The sequence below is a fragment of the Chiloscyllium punctatum genome, chromosome 9, assembly GCF_047496795.1.
Source record: "Chiloscyllium punctatum isolate Juve2018m chromosome 9, sChiPun1.3, whole genome shotgun sequence".
NCBI classification, from domain to species: Eukaryota; Metazoa; Chordata; class Chondrichthyes; order Orectolobiformes; family Hemiscylliidae; genus Chiloscyllium; species Chiloscyllium punctatum.
The window spans coordinates 83,442,742-83,467,295 of NC_092747.1; the positions used below are offsets into that span (position 1 = coordinate 83,442,742).

A 24,554-nucleotide genomic window follows, 5' to 3' on the forward strand; every position below is an offset into this window, starting at 1 on the left:
ACTTCTATCTTCAACTAGATTAATCACAACTTAAAACTGATCTTGCTGTAAATTATCCAGAGATTTTTTTTGTCTGAACAATAGATGTATAATGAAATAAATATGTACTCAACTGACTTTGCAAGGTAATTAAAAAGTTTTCTTGGGTTAAAGGAAAAATAATTAAGGAAACGAAAGACTTGTAAATAATCTAATGTGTGTTTGTGTCTTATCTTCAAAGTACCATTAATGTTACAATGTTCTTAGTAATGAATTTTAGGGACAACCCTTTTAATGATCAAAGTTTTGACATCTTTACCATAAGACATAGAAGCAGAAATAGACCACTTGGCTAATTGAATCTGTGCTGCCAATCCTTTACTGATTAAAAATATGTCTATCTCCTCTTGAATAAACTTAAAAACCTAACCTCGCCAGCTGTCTGCAGTAAAGAATTACACAGATTCACTGCCCTCAGAGAAGAAATTCTTCTTCACCTCTGACTTAATGGGTGACTCCTCACTCAGAGTTTTATACAGTTGAAAAGTTTGAGGGGAAAAGTGAAAGATAAAGCACTCTTCTCATTCATTTTATGACTCAATTTATTTTATTTTGAGAAATCAAGCAAATGGAACAGTATTATTCTATGAATGAAAGGTAGGGTAGAAATTACCACCTACAATGTTAGTGGATCAACTCCTAAATAAGCTTACATTTAAAAAAAAACTATTTTAAATCCACATTCATGCAAAAATGAATGTATTGAAAGGTGGACAGATTAAACCAAATAAGATTATTAGTCACATCTATACACTGGCATGAGTATTAACAAGAGGTGGATCTGGAATTTCAGATGGGAAGTCCAAATTCCTCTGTATGCTGTGCAGGTTCCCCACCAGAAATTCATCTTGAGAGGCAGGCTTGACTTCCACTATGGTAAGAACTCTGGAATGAGTCACAGGAGTTGTTAGGTCCAAAACCCAACCTTGGAAGATTTTTTATGGGCAGGGACTCATGTTGACAAGTGCTCAGAGGTTTAGAGCAAATACTGTTGCTCCCGCTGGTCTATAAACAGTGTTGTAAAGACATTTATCTTCTCCTAAAACTGACCTCATTGCCCAAGACCAGGGAAACTCTGGTGGTCACAATTAAACCTGCAAAGTGAGTTAATTCATAGGTTGCCAGACTCAATACAATATTTCACACAATATAATACTCAACTTAAATTTGAAATCCACCTTCTGAAAGAAACCACTCCCATATCTCAGGAAAACTGTTAAATTGTGTCCTATTTACCTCAATAAGTGATCTTGGATGCATCTCATCCTAACCTTGTGACCTTTTTGAGATCTGTTAAGTGTCACTGTTTTTATCCCATCTAGCTTCTTTTGTTTGCAATGGCATTGGGAGCAATAAGTCTTATCTTGTGTAGAAAGATGTAAATTATCTATTCAGGACCTCAGCCATTCCCTCCTCATGCACTAGATTGTGTTTCATTGCCAACTTGGCTCCTTGCTTCCTTTGACCAAAGTTTCACTATTTATATGTATATAAAAGACTATCAAGCTCAATTTTATACTTCCAGCTCATCTGTTCTTCGTCTGACCCTCACAGTTGTCTTTTCATGGGTACTTTTTTTTAATGTAACTTATCTCTAGCGCATTACAAGCTCAGTATTTAGCATGAGCCTTCTTTTCCCTCACTTTATTTCAATCTCTATACCCTCAGATCTGGAATGCTTTAACTTTGATTCCCTTCCTTTCTCCCTTGTGAGAATGGTCTAGTCCAGAGTCAAATTATATATTTTTTGATGCCTATTAATTGTTCATTTATTGTTTTATTTGCCAATCTTTGATTCTAACCCAAGTGGAACAGATTCTTTTTAAATTCACTGAAATTAGTCCTACGCTTGCTAAATATTTTCAGGTGAAATCTTTATCCTTGTCGTTTTCTGTAACTACTTTAAATGAAGTTAGGTTGAGTTCACTCTTCCCCAATTACTCCCTGTTCTTTGTGCCCTACTTCACTCTTCAGAACTATTCCCAAATGGTACAGAAATACAATAATTCAAAGTATTTTCTTGCACAGACTTTAGGAATTCCTTCCCTTCTTTGCCATCAATACTGTTACATTATATATAAGTTATCACATATCTAATTTAAAACAAAGAAACGTGAATGCTAGAAATCTAAAACATAAATAAAAATTACTTTAAAAACTCAGCAGGTCTGGCAGTACCTTGGAGAGAGAGCAGAAATAAAGTTTCGAATCCTGTGATCCTTTTTCAGAAGAATATCTAAATCTTTGAATGTCACTAGCAAAATAACCTTTGCATCTTTCTATAATCTGTCCCTGTATCTTTTTCCGACTATTTAGTGGCTGATAATATGCATTTGGTAGTATATTGTTTCTTAATTCTAATGAAATAAACTCCAGGTTGAATTTTTTTGGCTAAGTCCAAGTTGCACCGAGTTTATTGGAAGGTTTATTGGGCCTCACAAGCCTCATAAGCTTGCTGTATCCATTACCAACTCTATGCTGTCTGCCTCATCCAACTCCAGCCTTTCACAATGCACTATTCACAGACTAACTCACTACTCAGTGGATAGCCACCAAAAACCAAAAGCTCTTGCATCTGCAACTTGGCAAAAAGCCATGGTGCTCCGACACTGGCATTTCAAAGCTGCCCTGCCTATTTACAGACATAATGTGAACATGTCAGAGAAGGAAAAGATGGCACCACTATTTTCCAGCAGGGACCTAGAGATCCTGGTGGTGCAAAGGAGAAAAGTCATTTTCCTGGAGAACAGACAGTGGAGTCTATGACACCAAACTCTGGCAGCGTGGTCAGCAGTCACCATCCAGGTCAGTGCCATGTCCACTGCAGGCTGGAGGATTGGTCAAAAATGCAGAATGAAGGTTAATTACCTTCTCTGTGTACCAAGATGAGTGCCATTCTCTTCTCTCCAACACTTCACATTCCTTCTATCTTTTTTCACTGACTCTCATTACCTTCAGAATTCTCACAGAACTTATCCTGGATGGCTCCTGTACTGCCTCCACACTCCCCTGGAACACCAAACCAGCTTTCTACCACCTGCACCTGCACTAGCAAACATGCTATCCACTTTCATACCACTCAACATTGGACTGAGACTGTATAGGTGGGAGAATGCACTACAATCCATTCCTCACTCCCTAACAGGAGAAATTTGCCCCAGCAGGAGAAGATCAGGACTGTTTGTTGGGGAATACCAAGACATCTGAAATACTATTCTTCATTGCACTGTAACTCTCACAGTGACCCACTGTCATTCTCAACCATTGTACATTATTACTTAACATTGATACTTTCTCTCTCTTGTATCTTGCAGATACAGCCAGTGCCTCCATCACCTGTATGGAGAAATGGCTAACTCATCCTGAAGCTGCCCACCTGGAGTATTGAGAACAAAAATTCCAAGGGCACAGAGGAAAACTTAGCAAGGCACATCTCCACTAGCTCAGATACTGATACTTCAGTGGGAGAGTTAGCATTGGAAAGTTTGTGACCACAAATCTCGTGAGCACCTTACTACAACAGCTTCTTAGATGGCCAAGATAGCAACATCCCAGGCCATTGGCATTTGGAAGACTGTCAGACATGAGGCACCTACTCAGTCCCAGGCAGGTGACGAGCCTGTTTTAACAGAAATCAGGAACTTTTTTCTAAATTCAAAGGGAGAAACTTGAGTAGCAAATAGGTATGTGGATAAAGTGGTCCTGATTGCCAAGATGCTGCAGCAGTGCAGAGAATCATGTGACTGTTTGCGTCTGTGGACAGATTGGCAGCTGACTTGGAGAGCAAGATCCAGAAACCTCAGGGGCTGTGGACAGATGCATATACTTGCACTCAGCGCCCTACACATTGGTCATCAGTATGGGTGGCATGGGGATAAGAGACAGGAACCTAGTACACATTGCAGGTGTTCATCCTTATAAGGCGACAAGAGAGTGCCAAGAGGGACCCAGACAGAGTAGGAGCCCCACAAAGGCCCTTCAAGAGTCTCCACTAGGCACATACCAGAGGTTTGGAATACAAAATTAAAATAAGGATTAAAATAATAATAAAGCTACACAGAATAATGTTAGATAGACAGTACATAAACCTTAAAAGCTGAACATATTCTTAACCAAACAAAACTGAACATTTCAGTTGTATTACAAAATTCTTGCCATCCCCACACTATTGCAATCATAATATTGAATGATTATAGGTATTTTCTGAGCGACCTGCTCAGAGATGTTGTTACACACCCCTATGGCAGATGGAACTTAAACCACAGCCTCTGAGCTCAGATGCATGAAAATTCCAAGGAGCTGTTTGCAATCTAACAATTAAATCTCTGCTGGTATTTTCTTCTTTAATGACACAGAAGGGAAAATGGTTTGTAATATAATTTCATAAAAGGATATGTGGCAATGCCTCCATTAGTTTGTTTGTTCTGTAGTGTGAAACTGAATATCTGTTCCAACATCAATATTTATTGTGCAAAAGACTATTTCAACATCTTAAGTTTGAAACCAATCAAGAACAGAAGAAGATCTTTTTAGAAGTTTTTGTGAAATTCTTGTGATTTGGAAAACATGAGAGAGACATAATACCGTCTTTGAGTGAATTACTTGTTTTGAAAAAAATTGAAACATTTCTGACATCTTGAACCAAGGTACTCCCCACCTGTGTAATTAGGAATTCAGTATATAGTCACAGATAAATGCCTCTTGGGAGGTATCTGGGTTTTATCCAAACATTTCCTGTTTCCAAGAGAAGTCAAATATTCATGGCAGAAAGCCATATTAGAAAGTTAAATAATGATCATGAAGCATTTTGACATTATGACCAGCAGACAAAAGCCAGTGTACCTTACATGGGTTATTATAGATTTTATGACCGGAATACAGATTTGACAAGAAGCAACATTTTGTCTGGTTGCCAAGAAACCTGCAAGCAAACAAATGAACATCAACATAATCATAAGAAAAAATAATCTTGTTACTAAGCACTTCCTTTACCTAATTATATTTTGTGTGTGTGTGTATCTATGACTGGTGAAGATAAACAACTGCACAATAGATTCAGTCATTCAGGGTCAGATTTGTACTGAATTGGGATGACTTAAAAGCCCTGGAAAAATGGTTGGCAAGTCATGATTCCACGATTCTCAACCGTTGCTTTTTCAGTTTCAGCAGTGACTTTTAAGGGTAGAATCTAGCTTTTAGCCAGGCCAACTCCATTCTTCCACAACTTACTTGGAATCAGTGAACATATTGAGGAGTTGTGATTCATTGCACTTAGGCATGCACCATAGTCAAAATGACAGAATTTTTTTGCAAGTATAGTTAAAAACCTCCTCCTCATGTCTTCCCCCAGTGCCAAACAACCCTTTATGACAAGATACTGCATTTCCTCAATCATTCGATGGATTTCGGCATTGCTGGTTAGGCTAGCATTTATTGCTCAATATTGATTGACCAGGGTACAGTTAAGAGTCAACCTCATTGTTGTGAATAACATATAGACCAAACCAGGTAAGGATGGTAGATTTCATTCCTTAAAGAATATTAACAAATCAGATTTTCTAAAAAAATGAAATTGACAGTTATTATACAGCTGCCATCAGATAGCTTTGTGTTTTACTCCCGACTTCTAATGAATTCAAATTTCACCATTTGCCATAATGGGATTTAGAACTTTATGGCAGCTTTTGGAATACTAGTCCAATGATGCGACTCATAAGGTTAAGCTTATGCGCACGAGGGAAGTAATGAACCCTCTGATAAGAGTTGAATGAATTTAAATGAAATATTTTAACAAAAAGATTTATTTATAACTTTTCAATGTTAAAAATACTTCCCTTCTCCAACAGAACAGTAAGTGTAAATCATTTAAATACATAAGATTTCAATACCTGAAACCACTTAACCTTATTTAAACAAACAGTCAGACTGCCAAACATTATTGTCCACAGAGCTCAGTGATCAACTAGGTGGGTACTGCAACTCGAAAAAAGTGAGGACTGCAGATGCTAGAGATCAGAGTTGAGAGTGTGGTGCTGGAAAAGCACAACAGGTCAGGTAGCATCTGAGGAGCAGGAGAATTGACTTTTCAGGCATAAGCCCTTCATCAGACCCTTCATCACCAAGGGTAGTGCAACTCCCAGACTTTAAGGATGCTGTGGACATTTATCAGGCAGCCTTCACTCAACAAGACTTTACCCATTGCTAATAAAATTCAAGGGAAGAGGATCGTCATTGTCCACTTAAACTGTTCAACAAGAGTTGGTTGGGAATGTCATCTACCATATTTCATGTTGCTCAGCAAAAAAACCATGGCAGCAGTAAAGCAACAGATACTCCAATCCCTGCCCTAAATGACAAATTCCTAAACAGATTTGTAATTTCATCAACAACTTTTCCATTCTCTGCTGGACACATCTACTAGGAACCAGCTTGGCAGTGGGGGTGGGGGGGTTGTAACATAAGTGAAACAAACTCTAGATGATTGACATCTGTCAGCTATTTGCAGTTGAATTCTTGATTTCCAACTTGATAAGAATTAGAAGTCAAAAAGATAAATTTCAACATCTAAAATTATTTTATGATTAATTATGTTCTACTTAACAAAACTTATCAAGCAGTTGTAATATCAAAATAGCATTTTTTCAGTTCTATCTGTTTTCAGTTCTATCTCCCTCTTTATATGATGCAGTAGCATTACATTCTAAGTTTTGGAATTTTACAATGGAGCACATAAATAATTGCAGTGTATGTGCATTCAGTTATTTTGAAAAGAACACAGCATTAGTTAAATTAAGAGGCAAGTTTACAAGAAGGATTTTGGCCAGTACTTTATGTCAGCAACTTCCCAAATGTACATTAAACTGCTTACAATTTGTTTCTGGTTTTATTGGATGTTTTATACTAAATTGTTAAGTTCATAAAAATGCCAAGGCAGTTCTCAGCCTTTTGAAGAAAGCATTGGCTCACCAGCTCGTATTTGTTTTTTTAAAGGCAGATCTCTGACAAAGCAGCCAGAAAAGAATCTTTATTGGCAAAATGTTTACCTAGTTTCACTCCCCTGCACATCTTCTTGTCATTTAGACATTCAACACATTGATTATTCTTATACAGCATTAACAGTGCATGCTCAATTTCAATTCAAAATAACAGCAACAAGTTAATCCTACACAACATTATCAAAGGAATATCAGAAACAGATATTTTCACAAGGGATCTGGATAAAATATGTGCATAAATTTCCCCACGAGGACAGCCAGCAAATGCAAACAACTGCTTTGGAACAAGTGTTAATTTTACTCTAGTTTCATTCTCAGTTAATTTTCTCTCTTTTTCCTTCTGCATGTATTGAGTCACTTCTGGCATCCTATTTTATTCTCCTTTATGCCCAGGCGTTTTGATAGTAATCATACGCTGCTGAAATTTGCTAACACAGCATAGCGGTACATAGTACACAGCATAGCATACATCTTATGGAGTTCGAGTAAATAAGTGCATTAACAAATTGATTCATTGGAGTATCATAAAAGTCTACCTCAGAAAGTACCAAACTGACTGATTTAGTGGAGCAAGGAGAGGAATTAATGAGAATGGAACATGATTAATACTTCAACTGGAATATCATTGCACAGGTAAAACATACAGTGCAAATTTTTGATGCATGATAACTGCTCAGGGTATTTTGATTGGTTCCAGGAATTGCCAGTATCTTTCCTGCTCTGCATGAACACTTTGGGTAAAAGTCGCACCATATTGGCGAGGGGATTACTACATGTGCAGGAAACATCTGGCAGAAACTAGCAGAGTTGAACTATCATAACATTTACATGCTTATCACTGAAGAACATAGACTATTTGGCCCCATTGATCACCAAGTTCTAGGTGGACTGTCAATTTGTCACATTGCTATCAGCCTCCACTTCCACAAAAGTGGCCAAAATATTTTTCAGGTTAAAGATGAGAAAATAATTTTTTAAAACAGGACGTGTAATGAGATGCCACTAGGGAATGTGATGGCCCAGTGGTATTATCGCTAGACTATTAATCCATAGAAACAGGTAACATTCTGGGCAGCTGAGTTCGAATGCTGCCACGGCAGATGGTGGAACTTGGATTCAGTAAAAAAAAATCTGGAATTAAGAGTCTACTGATGACCATGAAATCATTGTCGATTGTTGGAAAAACCCATCTAATTCACTGATATCCTTCAGGGAAGGAAATCAGGCCATCCTCACCTGATCGGGCCTACATATGACTCCAGGCCCACAGCAATGTGGTTGACCCTCAATTGTGCTCTGAAATGGCCTAGCAAGCCATTCAGTAGTACCAATCGCTACAAAGTCTCAAAGAAATGAATCTGAACAGGTCACCTGGCATCAACCTAGGCACCAGGAAAAAATGACAATGACACAAAGAGCCATGTTGATGCTGCAAAGTCCTCCATACTAATGTCTGAGGGTTCATGCCAAATTTGGTAGAGCGGTCTCACAAACTAGTCAAGCAACAGCATGACAGAGTCATACTCATGGAATCATACTTTACAATGTCCCAGACACCATCATCATCATCCCTGGATATGTCCAGTCTCACCGATTGGACAGACCCAGACAGGTGGCAGCATTGTAGTATACAGTCAGGACAGAGTTGCCCTGGGAGTCCTCAATATTGCCTCTGGACTTCAAGAAGTCTCAAGGCTTCAGTTTAATCATGGACAAGGAAACCTCCTGCTGAATATCATGTACTGTCCTACCTCAGCTGATAGATCAGTGCGTCTGTCCATGACAGTATTGGGAAGGATGACCACAGCACAGTCCTTGTGGAGACAAAGTCCGGCCTTCGCATTTAAAATAATTTCCATTGTGTTGTGTTGCACTATCACCATGCTAAATGGGACAGATTTTGAACAGACTTGACAACTCAAGACTGGGCATCCATGAGACACTGTGTGCCATCAATAGCAGCAGAATTGCACTCCAGCACAATCTGTAAGATCATGACCTAACAGATTTCTCACTCAACCATTACCATCAAGCCAGGGGATCAACCCTGGTTCAATGATGAACACAACAGGGCATGTCAGGAGCAACACCAAGCATACCTGAAAATGAAGTGACAAGTGATGAAGTTACCAAACAGGGCTACTTTCATGCCAAATAACTGAGCAGCAACAGGTTAAAGACAAAGAAAACTGCAGATACTGGAATCCTGAGTAGGCTGGAAGAACACAGCAAGCCAGGCAGAATCAGAAGGTGGAGAAGTCAATGTTTCAGGCATTAACCCTTCTTCAGAATTAGATGTGGAGGTAGGGGGAGCTATATATAAAGTGAAGCGGGGGTTGTGTGGGGAGAGTAACAGAATGGTGAGGTAGTGATAGGTGGAAACAGGTAGTTGTACGACCTAGTTGGTCGCTGCACCCACTGACCCTTTCCTCCTGTTACGAATCGAATTCATCTCTCCCATCAACCAACCAGGTTGTACCTACAACCTGTTTCCACCTATCACTACCTTACCATTCCGCTATTCTTCACACCACACCCTGCTCCCCTTTTCATCTGTAGCTCCCCTGCCCCCATGTCTAATCCAGAAAAATGGTTAATATCTGAAACGTTGACTTCACCACCTCCTGATGCTGCTTGGCTTGCTGTGTTCTTCCAGCCCTGTTCATCTACAAGTGATAGACAGAGTTAAATGATCCCACGACCAACAGATCAGATCTGAGCTCCACAGTCCTATCACATCCAGTCGTGAATGGTGGTGGATGATTAATCAACTCACTGGAGGACAAGTCTCCACAAATATCGCCCCATACTCAATGATGGAAGAGCTTGGCACATCATATAAAAGATAAGACTGAAGCTTTAGCAGCAATCTTCAGCCAGAAGTGCCAAGTAGATGATTTTTCTTAGCCTCGTCCAGTGGTCCCTGGCACTAACACCAGTCTTCAGCCAAGTCGATTCACTCCAAGTGATATCAAAAAATGGTTGGAGACACTGGATGCTGCAAAGGTTATGGGCCCTGACAACATTCTGGCAATAGTACTGAAGATTTGTGCTCCAAAACTTGCTGCTCCTCTAGACAAATTACAATACTGGCATCCAACTGAAAATATGGAAAATTGCACATAAAAGGCAGGACAAATCCAACACGGCTAATTACCACCCCATCAGTCTCTTCTCAGTCATTAATAAAGTGGTGGAAGGTGTCATCAACAGTACTATCAAGCAGCACTTGCTCAGTGAAATCCGGTTTGGGTTCCACCAGGGCCATTCAGCTCCTCACCTCATTTCAGCCTTGGTTTAAACAAGGAGAAGAGTTGAATGCCAGAGGTGAAGTGAGACTTACAGCCCTTGATATCAAGGCTGCATTTGACCAAGTATGGCATCAAGGAGCCCTAGCAACCCTGGAATTAATGGGTATCAGTGGTAAACACTTCGGCGGTTTGAGCCATACCTGGCACAAAGGAAGATGACCGTGGATGTTGGAGGTCAGTCATCTCAGATTCAGGACAAATCTGCATGAGTTACTCAAGGTAGTGTCCTAGACCCAACCATCTTCTGTTGCTTCATCAACTACCTTCCCTCTATCATAAGGTCAGAAGTGAAGATGTCCACCAATGATTGCACAATGTTCAGCATCTTTGGTGAGTCGTCAGATACTGAAGTAGTCCATGTTCAAATGCAATAAGACCTGGATAATATCCAGGCTTGGACTGACAAGTGGCAAATAACATTGGTGTCGCACAAATGCCGGACTCTGACCATCACCAATAAGAGACAAGCTAACTACCACCCCTTGAAATTCCATAGTGTTACCATCACTGAATCCCCCAGCACCAACATCCTGGAGGTTCTATTGACCAAAAACTCAACTGGACTCAGTACACAAACACAGTGGCTAATACAGCTGGTCAGAGACAAGGAATACTGCAATGAGAAATTCAGCTCCTGATTCCCCAAAGCCTGTCCACCATCTACAAGATACAGGTCAGGTGTGATGGGATACTCTCCACTTGCTCAGGTGAGTGCAGCCCCAACAACACTCAAGAAATGTGAAACCATCCTGGACAAAGCAGCCTGCTGGATTAACATTACATCCTCAAGTATCCACTTCTTCCACCACCAACACTCTGTACACACTGCTGATACTATCTATAAATGCACTGCAGAAAATCAACAAAGATCCTTAGACAGCACCTTCCAAACCCATCACTACTTCCATCTAAAAGAACAAGGCAGCAAATGTATGGGAACACCACCACCTTAAAGTTCCCCTCCAAGCCATTTATCATCCTGACTTGGAAATATATCACCATTTCTTCATTGTCACTGGGTCAAAATCTTGGATATTCCTTCCCAGTAGTATTGTAGGTAAACCCACAACTGATGGTCTGCATCATTTCAAGAAAACAGCTGACCATCATCTTCTCAAGGGCAAGGTAATAAATGCTGGCCAGCCAGTATCACTCACACCCGACAAAATGAATAAATAGATAGATAAATTCTGGCCATTGTATTTACTATAAGAAATTATACAGGCATTCTATGGGAAGGCAAATCCTCAAACAGTTTCTCATAAAGCTCTTAACATACTTAAATTACCCTTTCAACATATTTAATGAAATATTTTACTCCTTGTTATGATGGCAGATTATTCATTCATCAGCCTTTTAAAACTATGATTAGCAGATACAATGCATTAATATTATTTCATCTATTAGAGATGATGGATACACAGTAAACTTTTAACTGAGGTTGTGTGAGAGAGGTCAGTCTTCATTTGGTTCAGCTTTGATGACGGATGTGACAGTCAATCCTCAAGAGTCAAGTTCTGCCACAAGTGCCTCATAGGAAGCTTCCACATGACAATGTGGGCTATTGTTTTCGGTGCTGGAATCTGTTAAGCTGTTTCAACCACTGGTCATTGTGGCTGTCCACAGGAGGTGTGGCCATATTACTGACTCCTCAGACACACCACTCATTGTCAGGCTCTGGCTAGCTCACCATTTTGGAAAGCTTTTGGATGGGCGAAAGCTTTCCATTAGGGTAGTGGGCACAAGACATTGAAGTTGCCTCTGTTTGATCAGTATCAATACACTGGGAGCTATACCATCAAGATTACTGCCACATTTGGGATTTTATCTTGCCAGGATATAATACATCACAGACGTCAAAGATTTTGAGCTTATTTTCTTGGAAGCTATAAGTAATCCATGTTTCATGGCCATATAGCAAGTTTCTAAGATCACAGATCTTACTGGGTCCTAAGGGCCTGCTTGACATTATCCATGTATCTTTCATGAGTCAACCAGAGATAATTACTGCTTTCCTAATATATGTAAAGGATTTGATCAGAGTATGGATTGTCTGTCATCACGGACTCAAGGCAGCAGAATTTGCTAATCACATCTAAAGTGGATTTATTGTGATTATGTAAGAAAAGTGCAACACTTGTTCTATGACATTTTCTTGACATTTATAATCAGGGATACCCTATTTCTAGGCTAGTCGAAGGGTGTTTGTAGCTATGTTCTTGTGTAGCCAGCCAGTTCAGCAACTTCAGTATAGAGATGTTTACTGGACATGACGCAAGTGTTTTTATCTTCACTTTCAATCTTGACAGATTGTGGAGCTTGCAATCTAACCTAATGTAATAGGTTTACGTATTTGGCGGCAAGCTGAAGGACTGGAAGATTGAGATGAAGATGCTAAACAGATTTGGACTATATCCTGTTTCACTCCATTTTTCACTCACTGTTGGAATTGGAGCCATCAAACTGTACAGTACTGTGCATCTTGTCATGGAAGAAGTAGATGAGACTTAGAGGGCTTGATGGACTTCCAATTTTTTCAAAATTTTCAAGAACCCTGCTCTGCTGACAGCAGTGAATATCATAGTAAGATCTGCCAAACTAAGGTAAAGACCTTAGTAAAGACCTGCCTCTTATACTGCTCCTGTGGCTATTGTACCAGGAAGATCATGTCCCATAGTAGATCTGCACAGAATCTGCACTGTGTTTCCAGGTACTCTCAGTCTACAAGAAAATTGAATTTTTTTTTAAGTATAGGGAGTGAGATACTTTGTAATTGTTGCAGTGACTCCTGCCACCTTCGACCTTGCACCATGTGATGATTTTTACATCACACATTTTCTGTGGAATGGAGCCTACCTTCTCACAGAGAAGAAGGTCAAAACCATGGGGGAAATAAACGGATCTTCCCACACTTGTGCAGTTCAGCCGGAAACCCATCCTTACTGGCTAGCCTTCTATTTGCTAGACAGTCTATGAGCCTTCTCAACATAACTGATGAGGGTTGTTTATTGAACCCATCCCTGACAAGAGGCGGGGTAACAACATAAAGCATGATGGGAGAGCTGGTGGCATAGTGGTAGTATCACAGGGCTGGTAATCCATGAACCCTAGGTCAACATTATAGAAAATGGTTTTAAGATCTACCCTGACAGATGGTGGTTTGAATTCAGTGGTTCTTGTGGTATCTCTACCTCTGGACCAGAATGTCTGGGTTCAAGTCCCACCTGCTCCAGAATACGTCCGAACATCTCTGAACAGATTGATTAGAAAATGTCTAAAGCATAGACTATATATCATGGAATTACAGTTCAGTATAGTGCTCAGTGGGACAGCTGTTTATTTCTCTGTGAATACCACACCATGTTTTGATTTCAGAAGAGCAATGTTTGTGATGGTAGGACCAATGGCTTCATGATCTATCTGTACATGGCTGGTAGACTTCTATTGTCACAGGCGGTCTGGATTTCTTAATGTAAGTTGATCCTAGTTGTAAGTTTGCTCGCTGAGCTGCAAGGTTTGTTTTCAGGCGTTTCAGAGGATGGTAGATGGGGGTCCAAATTGATGTGTTTATTGATGGAGTTCTGGTTTGAATGCCAAGCCACTAGGAATCCCCACGTGTGTCTCTGTTTAGCCTGCCAAAGATGGATGTGTTGTCCCATTCAAAATGGTATCCTTCTTTGTCTTGATGTAAGGATACTAGTGATAGCTGACCATGTCTTTTGATGGTTAGTTGGTGTTTATGTATCCTGGTGGCTAGATTTTACCTGTCTGTCCGATGTAGTGGTACAGTCTTTGAATGGTATTATGATAATGACATTTGTTTTGTTTGTTGTTTTTATAGGGTCCTTTAGGTTCATCAGCTGTTGTTTAAGTGTGTTGGTAAGTTTGTGGGCTACTATGATGCCAAGGGTCGGAGTTGTCTGGTCATTTCAGAGATGCCTTTGATGTATAGTAATATGGCTAGAGTCTCTGGGCACGTTATGTCTGCTTGTCTGGGTTTATTGCTTAGGAATTTGTAGACTGTGTTTTTTGGGTACCCATTCTTCTTGAACATGCTGTATAGGAATTTCTTTTCTGCTGCTCATAGTTCCTGGGTGCTGCATTCTCTTGTGGCCCATTTAAATAATATCCTGATGCAGTTCCGTTTGTGGGTGTTGAGATGATTGCTTCTGTTGTTAAGCATCTGGTGTATGTGTGTTGCTTTCCTGTAGATGCTGGTCTGAAGTTCTCCATTAACTGTTCATTACACTGTGGTCTCTAGGAAGGGGAGTCTGTTATTGTTCTCCTCCTCTTTTGTGAATTTTTTGCCAGTAAGGATATTGTTGATAATGTTGTAGGTTTCTTCTACTTTGCTCTGTTTCGTAATTGCAAATGTGTCATCCATGTAGTGGGCACAACGTTTGGGTTGGATCGTGGGGAGGGCTGTTCATTCAAATCTCCACATTACTGCTTTTGCTAAGAAGCCTGATATTGGTGATCCCATGTCTGTTCCGTTGATTTGTTTGTAGGTCTTGTCATTGAAGGTGAAGTGGATAGTGAGGCACAGGTCTATTAGCTTGAGAATGTTGTTCTTGCTGATGAAGTTGGTGCTGTCTGGTATTTGTGTCCATTCAAAGTGGAACTCCATCAATAAACACATTGATCTGGGCCCCATTTATCAAACTCTGAGAAAAACAACCAGGAATGACATCACCCACCTTAAGAGACCAAGACACATAAACATAAAGCGGGACATAACACTAGCACTTCACCAAAGCCACACTAATGACATTACCTAGCATGGTGACGAAACATCTGAAAACAAATCTTCCAGCTCAGCGAACAAACTTACAACCTTAACCTCAACCTGAGCTACAAACCTTCTCAAAAATTGCAAATAAATTGATTCTGTTCTTGTTTGCAGAGTACCTTAAACTTTTTGCATGGTTCTCTTGGCTACTTTCAAGTCACGTAATGTTATAGCTGTTGGATATGAGATGAGTATTATATGGAATTTTGCTGGCATTAATGATAGGTGCCATGTCAGCCAAGGAGGTCTCACATAAGGTCACTGTTGCATGTTCCACCTTTACCAAAAGATGCTTCTGTTGCTTTGCAAAATGGTTGTGCTTCGTTACTTCCAAGCTTCATCAATACTATTATTGACACTTTCTAATTAAACTTTGGTCAGTAGTAATTGATCTGGACATAGTGCAAAATGCTGGCATTTGACATCATTACTTCTGCAAAGAATGTTCCCTCAATATTGCATTGGAGTCAGCCTTGATTTTCATGCTCAAGTTCTGAAGTGCGACTTGAGTTGAGAAACTTCTGTGATAAGGCAAGAGTGCTGCCAAATGGAGACATAGTGGCATAGTGGTACTATTACTGGATGAGCAATCCAGAGTCCCTGGCCATGGGGACACTGGGGACATAGGTTCAATTTCTACCATGGCAGCTGGTGAAATTTGAATTCATTAAAGATTTGGAATTGAAAGCTAGTGGAGACCATGTAAGCACTGTTGATTGCTGTGAAAATTGATCTGTTGTCCTTACTTGGTCTTGCTTCCATGTGATTCCAGAAACACAGCAACGTGAATGACTTTTAACTGTTCTTTAAAATGGCTCACGCAAGCTTCTCTCATCAATGGAACATTAAAAAATTATATAGCCACAGACAACAGCTAAAATGCACTAATGCCTGTTTGAGCCAACAAAAATGCAGAACTGAAAAGTTTCGACTAGTACAGGTACAACTGTAGCAAAAATGCACAGTGGTGTTTTTAGAGAAAGCAGCTGACCAGTATTTTAGAGAAAGCGACTAACCAGTATTGTGCCTGATGGGCTCCTGTACTCTATCATAGGGTCTGATTCTACTCACATTGACAGGTTGTTAAAGCAACTATGCAACCATTGCAACTATAAACTATTGGGAAAAACCATGCTTTTTCTAAACCATCAAAGTACGGGTTTAGGGTTCGGAGGGATCGATTGTTTTAGTGATGGCTCTAGTGAGAGAAGAAAGTTCTGCGGTATTATGAAATGCTGGCATAGTTGACTAAAATGAAATGATATTAAAAATTAAAAACTCATTGGGAAAATTACTCCTTAACAGGCCAGTGATTCGTCTATTCCAATGACTAAAATGACCCCATTATTTGATTAATGTCAAACTAATTTCATTTAAACATCTTCACATTGTGTTTGGTCTTCTGCAAAACTTCAAACATTCCAAAACATCATGATTTTGACATTTCAACTAGGTCTAAAATGGGTGGTTTTCCAACAGTGCACTCTCAGTGAGCAGTCACCAAAGCAGCATAATGGAAATTCAAGGCAATTTGTACAAGACTTTCCAAGCACTCATCTCAATTCTCAGGCAGGCAAGCAGTGTGCATGCCTGAAATTCCAACATTTGTTTCTGCAAGATATGGTTTTCTGCCAGGATAATCCCATTGGAAAATTAACTGTGCTTATTGAAAACCTGATATGGGTAGAATCTAATCTACAAGAAGTATGAACCAGGACTTCTCAAAGTCCATGGGAATTAAACACAAATAAAACACGCAGTGAAGTTTTATTAAGGTTGAATTCGCAGCAGTCCTTGTATGTAGTGTAGACTTTACAAATTCATTTTTCACAGTAGGATGTGGATTTTGTTAAATGCATATGTGAATCATATTGATGTGTTTTATGCTCAGGATCTAATATTTTAATTGAATGGCCAGGAATACTCTGCTGTTTAAGAAACTATGAGCTAAAGATTTGATTTTTTTTCCACCAGGGAAAGGTTATGTTCTACATAAATTATTCAGTTGCAACATTATTTCTTGCAATATAAGGTCTTTTGCTTTTACATTTAATTTTATTAACAGCTAACTGATTTTTTGATGAGGGTACAGTTGCACAAGGAGAGGTTTGAAAAGATTGGGTGTATATTTTTTGGTGTTCAGCAGAATTAGAGGTTCTTTAACTAAACAGTATAAAACTCTGGGAGGCCTTGTCAAGATAAATGCTGAGAGGTTGCTGGACAACGTAGACTTAGAGGTCATAACTCCAGGATGAGGAAACAGCATTTGTTTGAGGAGACAGAGGTGAGAGAAATTATGCAACTTAGCTGATGTGAATCTTTAGAATTGTCTAGCTCAGTGATTGCAGATTTTTAGTCATTGAATTAAAGTGATTAGTAGACTATTTTTACATTAAGCGGATGGAATGAAATAGGGATACTAGAGAAAATTGGTGTTGATTTTGAAGATAAATCACAATCTTATTGCTTTTTGGAGGAATTTGGAAAGGTTACATGATCCTCACCTGCTTCTATTTCTTATATATTAACATAAGTATAACCTTCAAAATGGTTTGAAGTTAACATATTCAAAATAATTGCATAACTGCATGTTATTTTCTTTCTCTTGCTATTAATTTAACAGTTGTATTACAATGTATAATAACAACAACATTCACTAGTATACTGCTTTTAACGTATTAAAATGCTTAAAGGCAATTTACTGGAACATCATGTGACACTGAGTCACATAAGAAAACATTACAAAAATGGAACCACATCCAGATCAAGGAAGTAGGTTCTAAGTGCTTCGTAAAAGAGAGAGAGATATAAAGATGGAGAAGTTTAGGGAGTAACTTCCAGAGATGACATCTGTTGTAGCTAAAACAAACGGATGAAAATCAGGATGTAAAAGAGGCCAGATTGGAGCAGTGCAGTTATCTTAGAAGAGTGTAGGGCTGAAGGAGTTTACAGATGTACAGATCTGCAAGGCCATAGAAGGAATTGAAAATAAGAATGGAAGAATTAAATTCAAGGCATTTCCTGAATCCGAACCAATGTAAGCAAGCACAGGGATGATGGGTGAACCTGTTTAATGTAATTAGATTACAGCTAGCAGAGACTTTGAATAAGTTTAATTTTATGAAGGGTGGAAGCTGGCAAGATGGCCAGGGGAGAATGGAATACATAAACTGACAACTAACAAAGTTATAGATTAGGATTTCATAACAAGATGCATTAACACAGAAGTGAAGTGAAGATAAGCAATGTTGGTGATCTCAAAAATATGAGGCCAGCATCATAAGGATGAAACAATGGATCCTTCTGAAGATATGAAAATTCAAAGCTTCAAAGCAAGGGAGGAGACAGAAAAGGCTAAATTGCGAAAAGATTTGAAATTAAAATTGCAGCTCTGGTTCTGATAAAGGTAGGTTTCAATTGCCATTTAATGCAAAATACACTGGACAAATTCCAAAAGACACTTCAGAAATTGTGTTCTTGGTCAAAAGGAGCACCAAGAGGAAAGCATTTAGAAATCAACTGCTGACCTGTCAAAAATGTCCAAATAATCTACAAATGCTGAAGCCACAGAACTAATGATTAAAAGTCTTGCTCAGAAAAACATCCAAATTGTACTGACCTACTGTGTCCAGCTTATACAAGCAAATATAACTATTTGGCCAGCAAAGCTATTAAAGGCTGACTTCAATTTTTAACTTTTTTCACTTCAGAAAATGAAACTCAAAGAAACAACACATTTGCAAGTATCATTGAATCTGATTATATCTTTATCCTTAATAGTATCATTCATTCTTATCTACTTTTAATTATTGTATTTGTATTTTATCACATTTATTTGAAAAACTGCAGCAATATATTTGCAAAAACTAAGCTCTTCTTTCAGACTGAAGTTTTGTTGCTGGTTATTTTAGAATTGAAATACATGTAAATAAAAGTGGAAGGGTTTACATAAGCAAATTGATACATATCCTTAGCTTATGGATCACTCTGAGGCCGTGCTTGATGCACTTGTGACATTTAATGTGCAACTAATTGATTATCAATTTATGAAAAATTACTGAGAACAAGACAATGGGGGCTGAGCAAATTATCTCTAAGAACTCCACACAATACAATAAATCCTGGTAATGAACTGGAAAATAAAAATCACTGATGTATGTCAATGTCACCTCAATGAGTTTCTACCATAGGTTGAATGACAAGTTTGATAGTTCCACCAAAGAGCCAGAATAGGCATGATAGACGGATTGGCCTCCTTTTGTCCAGTGTTAGTCTATGATTCTGTACCTGTTAACTAGCTATGTTAGAATCAAAGGGCTTCCTGCAGTGTTCACAAAACTCTCAAGAAGTACAGAATAAGGTATCCTGCAAGAATGAAGTTTTTCCCTTAAAATTATGCAACAATCACTTGGTTATAATATGCCTTTCATTAACACCATATACTTTCAAGAGTAGAAAGTATTCTTCAAATATGTTTCTCTATATGTGTTATCATGTCCTGCAGGGACTGACACCACATTGATAACAATGGTAAATGCATCCTGATGAAGGGCTTTTGCCCGAAACGTCGATTTCGCTGCTCCTCGGATGCTGCCTGAACTGCTGTGCTCTTCCAGCACCACTAATCCAGAATCCAGTTCTCAAATGTCTGGTTTAAAAGCTAGTCAGAACGTTAAAAACTAAACTGTGGTGTGAACACAGAAGCCAGCCATTTATCTTTAAATATTTGTTCTTCAGGAACTCATGAAATGTTACCAGAGCAATCAATGCTCATAAAATCTTTGTTTAAAAGAATGCAGGATCTCCTTCATTCGTGCTGACCCATAGGAATATGTTTTCATGTTCCTCCATACACCAGTGGCTCCTCTTATTTTATCTATGCAGTAATGATTTCTTCAATATGTTGACATAGGCCAACTGAGTGTGATGTGACCCTGAACAATGACATGTTATGGATCAGTGTCACACTTCAGCAGGTTAGCCAGGTTTAAACCCAATTTAGTTCCACACTGCTCTGCTTCACACTGAGCAAGAAGGCCTTCAATAAAAGTCCTTTGTCTTGCAAGTAAAATGTAAAGGGGATATCTTAACAGGAGGGAACACATGTTGGAATACCCTTGCAGGACCTCAAATGCAAACCAATACAACCTTAGGCTTTGCTGTACTGGGGTAAAGAAGAGATAAGAGAATATGGGATACATGGGTAAATAGGTGAATCAAACAACAGCCCAAAACCTAAACTCCTTTTTGATGGTTGCTAAAATTGAGGTCATGGGATGATTATGAACAACATCTTATATGTTAAATGCAAATTCTGGCAGCAGAAGGAACAGCAGTGCCTCTCTCGTAAGCCAGACCTTAGATTAACTTTCCTCAATTAGCTCTAGACAGCTAACTGGAGTTTGTGAAAATGGCTGGTGGCATCCCCATCTTTTTCTTAAATGCCATTGTTTAAGTAATATTGCTCTAACCTTGCAACACAGTGATCAACATTTCTGGAGAAGCATCAAAGATTAAAATTAACCAAGTATTCTGACATCGTAGCAACATTCCTGTCACTCTGTTGCTGCTGCGCCCTGAAGAATGAAGAGCCTCTGACAGCAATAAGTAATCCCCAAATACATGTCAAATCCTTGTCCATCTGTTCAATCACTCACTAGAAAATATATTACGAATGGAAACTCAGAACATTTCTGTTGGGTTATTCTCATTTTCTACAGTCAAGCATCCAGCTTCCACTGAAAATTAGTTAGGTAATAGTCAGGAAATGAAGGCTTATATTACGACATTGTGGTTCTTTTAAATCCCTGAATTTAGCTATTAACACTAAATAAAATAACTGGCACTGTGTATGGAATTCAAAATATAGTATTGCAAGGTTAGAGCAATGTTACTTAAAAAACAGCATTTTAAAAAAGGAGGGGGATGCTACCAACCACTTTCACAAACTCTAGTTAGCTGTCTGGAATTAATTGAGGAAAGTTAATCTGGGATCTGGGTTATGAGAGAGGCAGTGCTGTTTCCTCTGCTGCCAGTGATCATATATACATCAACATAGCACCTAAGAACTGAGCTCCAAAACTCTGTTTCAAATACCAAGTATCATTGGCACACTTGCACTCATAGTAAAGGGTTTTACTAAACAAACCCATATGGGTCCTAACTTTGCCCACTGTTTTACGGAATAGTTTGAGCATTCTTAGTTTCAGTTCAGCTCAAGCCCCCTACTTCGGATCTTTCTCTGATATGTTGATGGCCTTTCCTTTGTTCAATATCATTTATTTTAATATCAAAAAAATCACCTATTTTGTGAAAAGATGGAATTGCATATATATTCACATTAAAAAATTGCCAAATACCCAATCCACATCAGAGAAAGTGAGTCAAGAATGTGGCGCTGCGCTGGAAAAGCACAGCATTCTAGGAGCAGGAAATTTGACGTTTCAGGCAAAAGCCCTTCACCAGGAAAGATTAACCCAAGTCAATCCACGCTCTTCCAATTCTACCACTCCAGTTCATCCCTACATCCAGCAACTTTGTATGGAAATTTATGTCTGTGGATAGGTGTGTGTTGCCCCTTTAAGAGAGTGACTTAGAGACTGGAGCTAGGGGAGGCTGTGTAAAACTGACTGTGGAGCTAAGAGAATGAAATAAAGTATTCCCGAAAGCTAGCGTGCTTCCAATTAAACCTGTTGGACTATAAGCTGGTGTTGTGTGATTTTTAACTTTGTCCACCCCAATCCAACACCGGCATCTCCAAATCATGACTGTTTAACTTTACCCTCTGTCTACTTCATGTTCTATTCATGGTTAGAAACGTCATGGACAGGCTTGATCTTGAAGTGCAGCCCAATAGATTGAAAACTGGACACTTCAAACCCTGGACAAGATAATAGAAAACTAGCAAACCATCTGGATCCTTGGACTAATTTACATCAATTTGAGCTATCGGGAGAGGTTGAACAGGCTGTGACTGTTTTCCCTGGAGCGTCAGAGGCTGAGGGGTGACCTTATAGAGATTTACAAAATTATGAGGGGCATGGATAGGATAAATAGACAAAGTCTTTTCCCTGGGATCGGGGAGTCCAGAACTAGAGGGGCATAGGTTTAGGGTGAGAGAGGAAAGATATAACAGAGACCTACGGGGCAACTTTTTCACACAGAGGGTGGTACGTGTATGGAATGAGCTGCCAGAGGAAGTGGTGGAGGCTGGTACAATTGCAACATTTAAGAGGCATTTGGATGGGTATATGAATAGGAATGGTTTGGAGGGATATGGGCCAGGTGCTGTCAGGTGGGACTAGATTGGGTTGGGATATCTGGTCGGACCGAGGGCTCTGTTTCCATGCTGTACATCTCTATGACTCTATGACTTTATAATTAGTGACCTAATCTTAGATGATATAAATGAAATGTTATTCCAACTGTTATTCCAATTTCCAACTCCCATTATTCTACATGGTCAGGTGGAGGCCACAAAGCATCATCTTCCTTTGTGATTTTGCTGTTTTCTATGATTCACTTTAATTCATCCATGACATTTTCATGTATATATGTCTGCTTCCTAACCACGACATCATTTTCATAATTGCTGCTTTTAGTATACCTTAGTTTACCTTGATCATAACAATGCTGCATCCTGCACTCATACAAAATGAGAATATTCCATCAATTTTACTTCATACGTTCAACTTTACTTCAATTTCAATCAGTCCATCTCTGATTTTTCCCTTCTTAAACCTCTCTATCTAAATTTCAGAGACTCCCAAAACTGCTTTGATTACATTTCCTTCTATCCCACATCCTACCATCCCATGTTTCTTCCTTTCTCCCAGTTTTCTATGGCATCTGTTCCAACAATGTCACATTCCACTGCTGTCAATGTGTATTTTTTTTTCCATCAATACTGGATACAGGGTACAAATTTCGCTCAACCTCACCTTCCAATCCATCAGCTTCTTTTTCAATGGATCATCCACTGATATTTCCACCATATTCAACATGATGCACATCTTAGTCTCCCCCTTTCTTTCAGCATTCTGAAGGGGTTAAACCTCCATCTCACACTGACCTATTCTTTTACCAACTTCCCAGCAACTTCCAAGACCACCTTTTCCATGACCACACAGAAGCTACAACATCTGTTCTTTCACCTTCTCCCCTCATTTCAGATGGAACAGTAATTTATATACATTTCATTCAATACTACATTTTGTGCTCTCAATAAGGTCTCCACTACACTGGGGATACTGAATAGAGATCAGATGATCACATTGCTGAATAGCCTCATTCAGTTGGCAGATAAAACTCTGAGCTGTTAGTCATTTATTATTGTAAGTTGCTGTCCAGTTTTAATTCCAAACACTATCCTTAGCCTCCTGTCGTACTTGTATGAAGCTCAGTAGATATTTAAAGAAGAGAACCACATCTTTCTCTGAAGTACTTTGCAAGCTTCCTGACTCAATATGAAGTTCAACAATCTCAGAATCCAGCTACTGTTTCCATTTGTTCCTCAGAGTAAAGGTACTGTCCTGTGTTTGACCCTGCCATCAAACTTTCATCCTGTTTGTCCATACAGCATCCCTGCCTTTCCCGTGATCTGTACTTGTTTAAAATCTGACCTCATCTAGTTCTAGTTAAAGGTTATTAACCTAAAGTCACAGAACTGTTTTGCAGAAGGAGGCCATTCAGCCCATTGTGTCCGCACCAGCTCTCTGGATGAATGATTTTCATTCTCTGTTTTTCATTCTACCGATGCTCTTTGACCCCTTTCTGACTATTTTCAGCATTTTATGTTAATATTTCAGGCTTTCAGCACCTGTGGTATATTTTCTTAAAAATCTTTAAGATACACTCTTCTCGCTGACATGAACTGAAGCCTTCTTTGTATTATCTTCCGATAATTGTCTTTCAAAGATTCTCCCTCCATCAACGTTGTCAATTTACAAGATTCAACCTTCTTAAAAGCAAACCATTAGATATTATCATTTTTAAAAAATGCTTTTATTTTAACAGATAGAGTTCAAAAGTCTACAGATCTAGTAGCCAGTATACATTCTGAAATGTGGTTGACTGTAATCTCCAGCACAGATTCTACTAAAGTATGTGGATTCTTGGATGGGGGTGGGGTAACTACCAATGCTTTTATGTTGCTTGATGGCACACTATGAGTTGGGTTTATGACAGACTGATCAAGGAAAAGACAAGGCAAAGAGTTGTCTTCAGACTTAAACTTCAAAGTAAGACTATTTATTTTACATTAACACCAAATACTAATCACTCAATGGTGATTAATGGTGAGGGCTAATGAATCTTCTTTGTATATTCATGTTCATGTGGTCTCAGGGTCCTTATACAACATCGGCTCTTATAAATATTTTAAATGAAGAACTAGGTTACTAGAGACACAGTTAAATAAAA

The 24,554-nt window shown here is 39.0% G+C and overlaps 1 protein-coding gene and 1 pseudogene across 1 annotated transcript in view; both read right to left on the reverse strand.

Moving 5' to 3' along the window:
* Window positions 1-24,554, reverse strand: part of gpc5a (glypican 5a) — a 995,175-nt gene that overhangs the window by 650,040 nt on the left and 320,581 nt on the right. The window lies entirely within an intron of this gene.
* On the reverse strand, window positions 21,935-22,772 carry LOC140481043 (protein mago nashi homolog pseudogene; annotated as a pseudogene).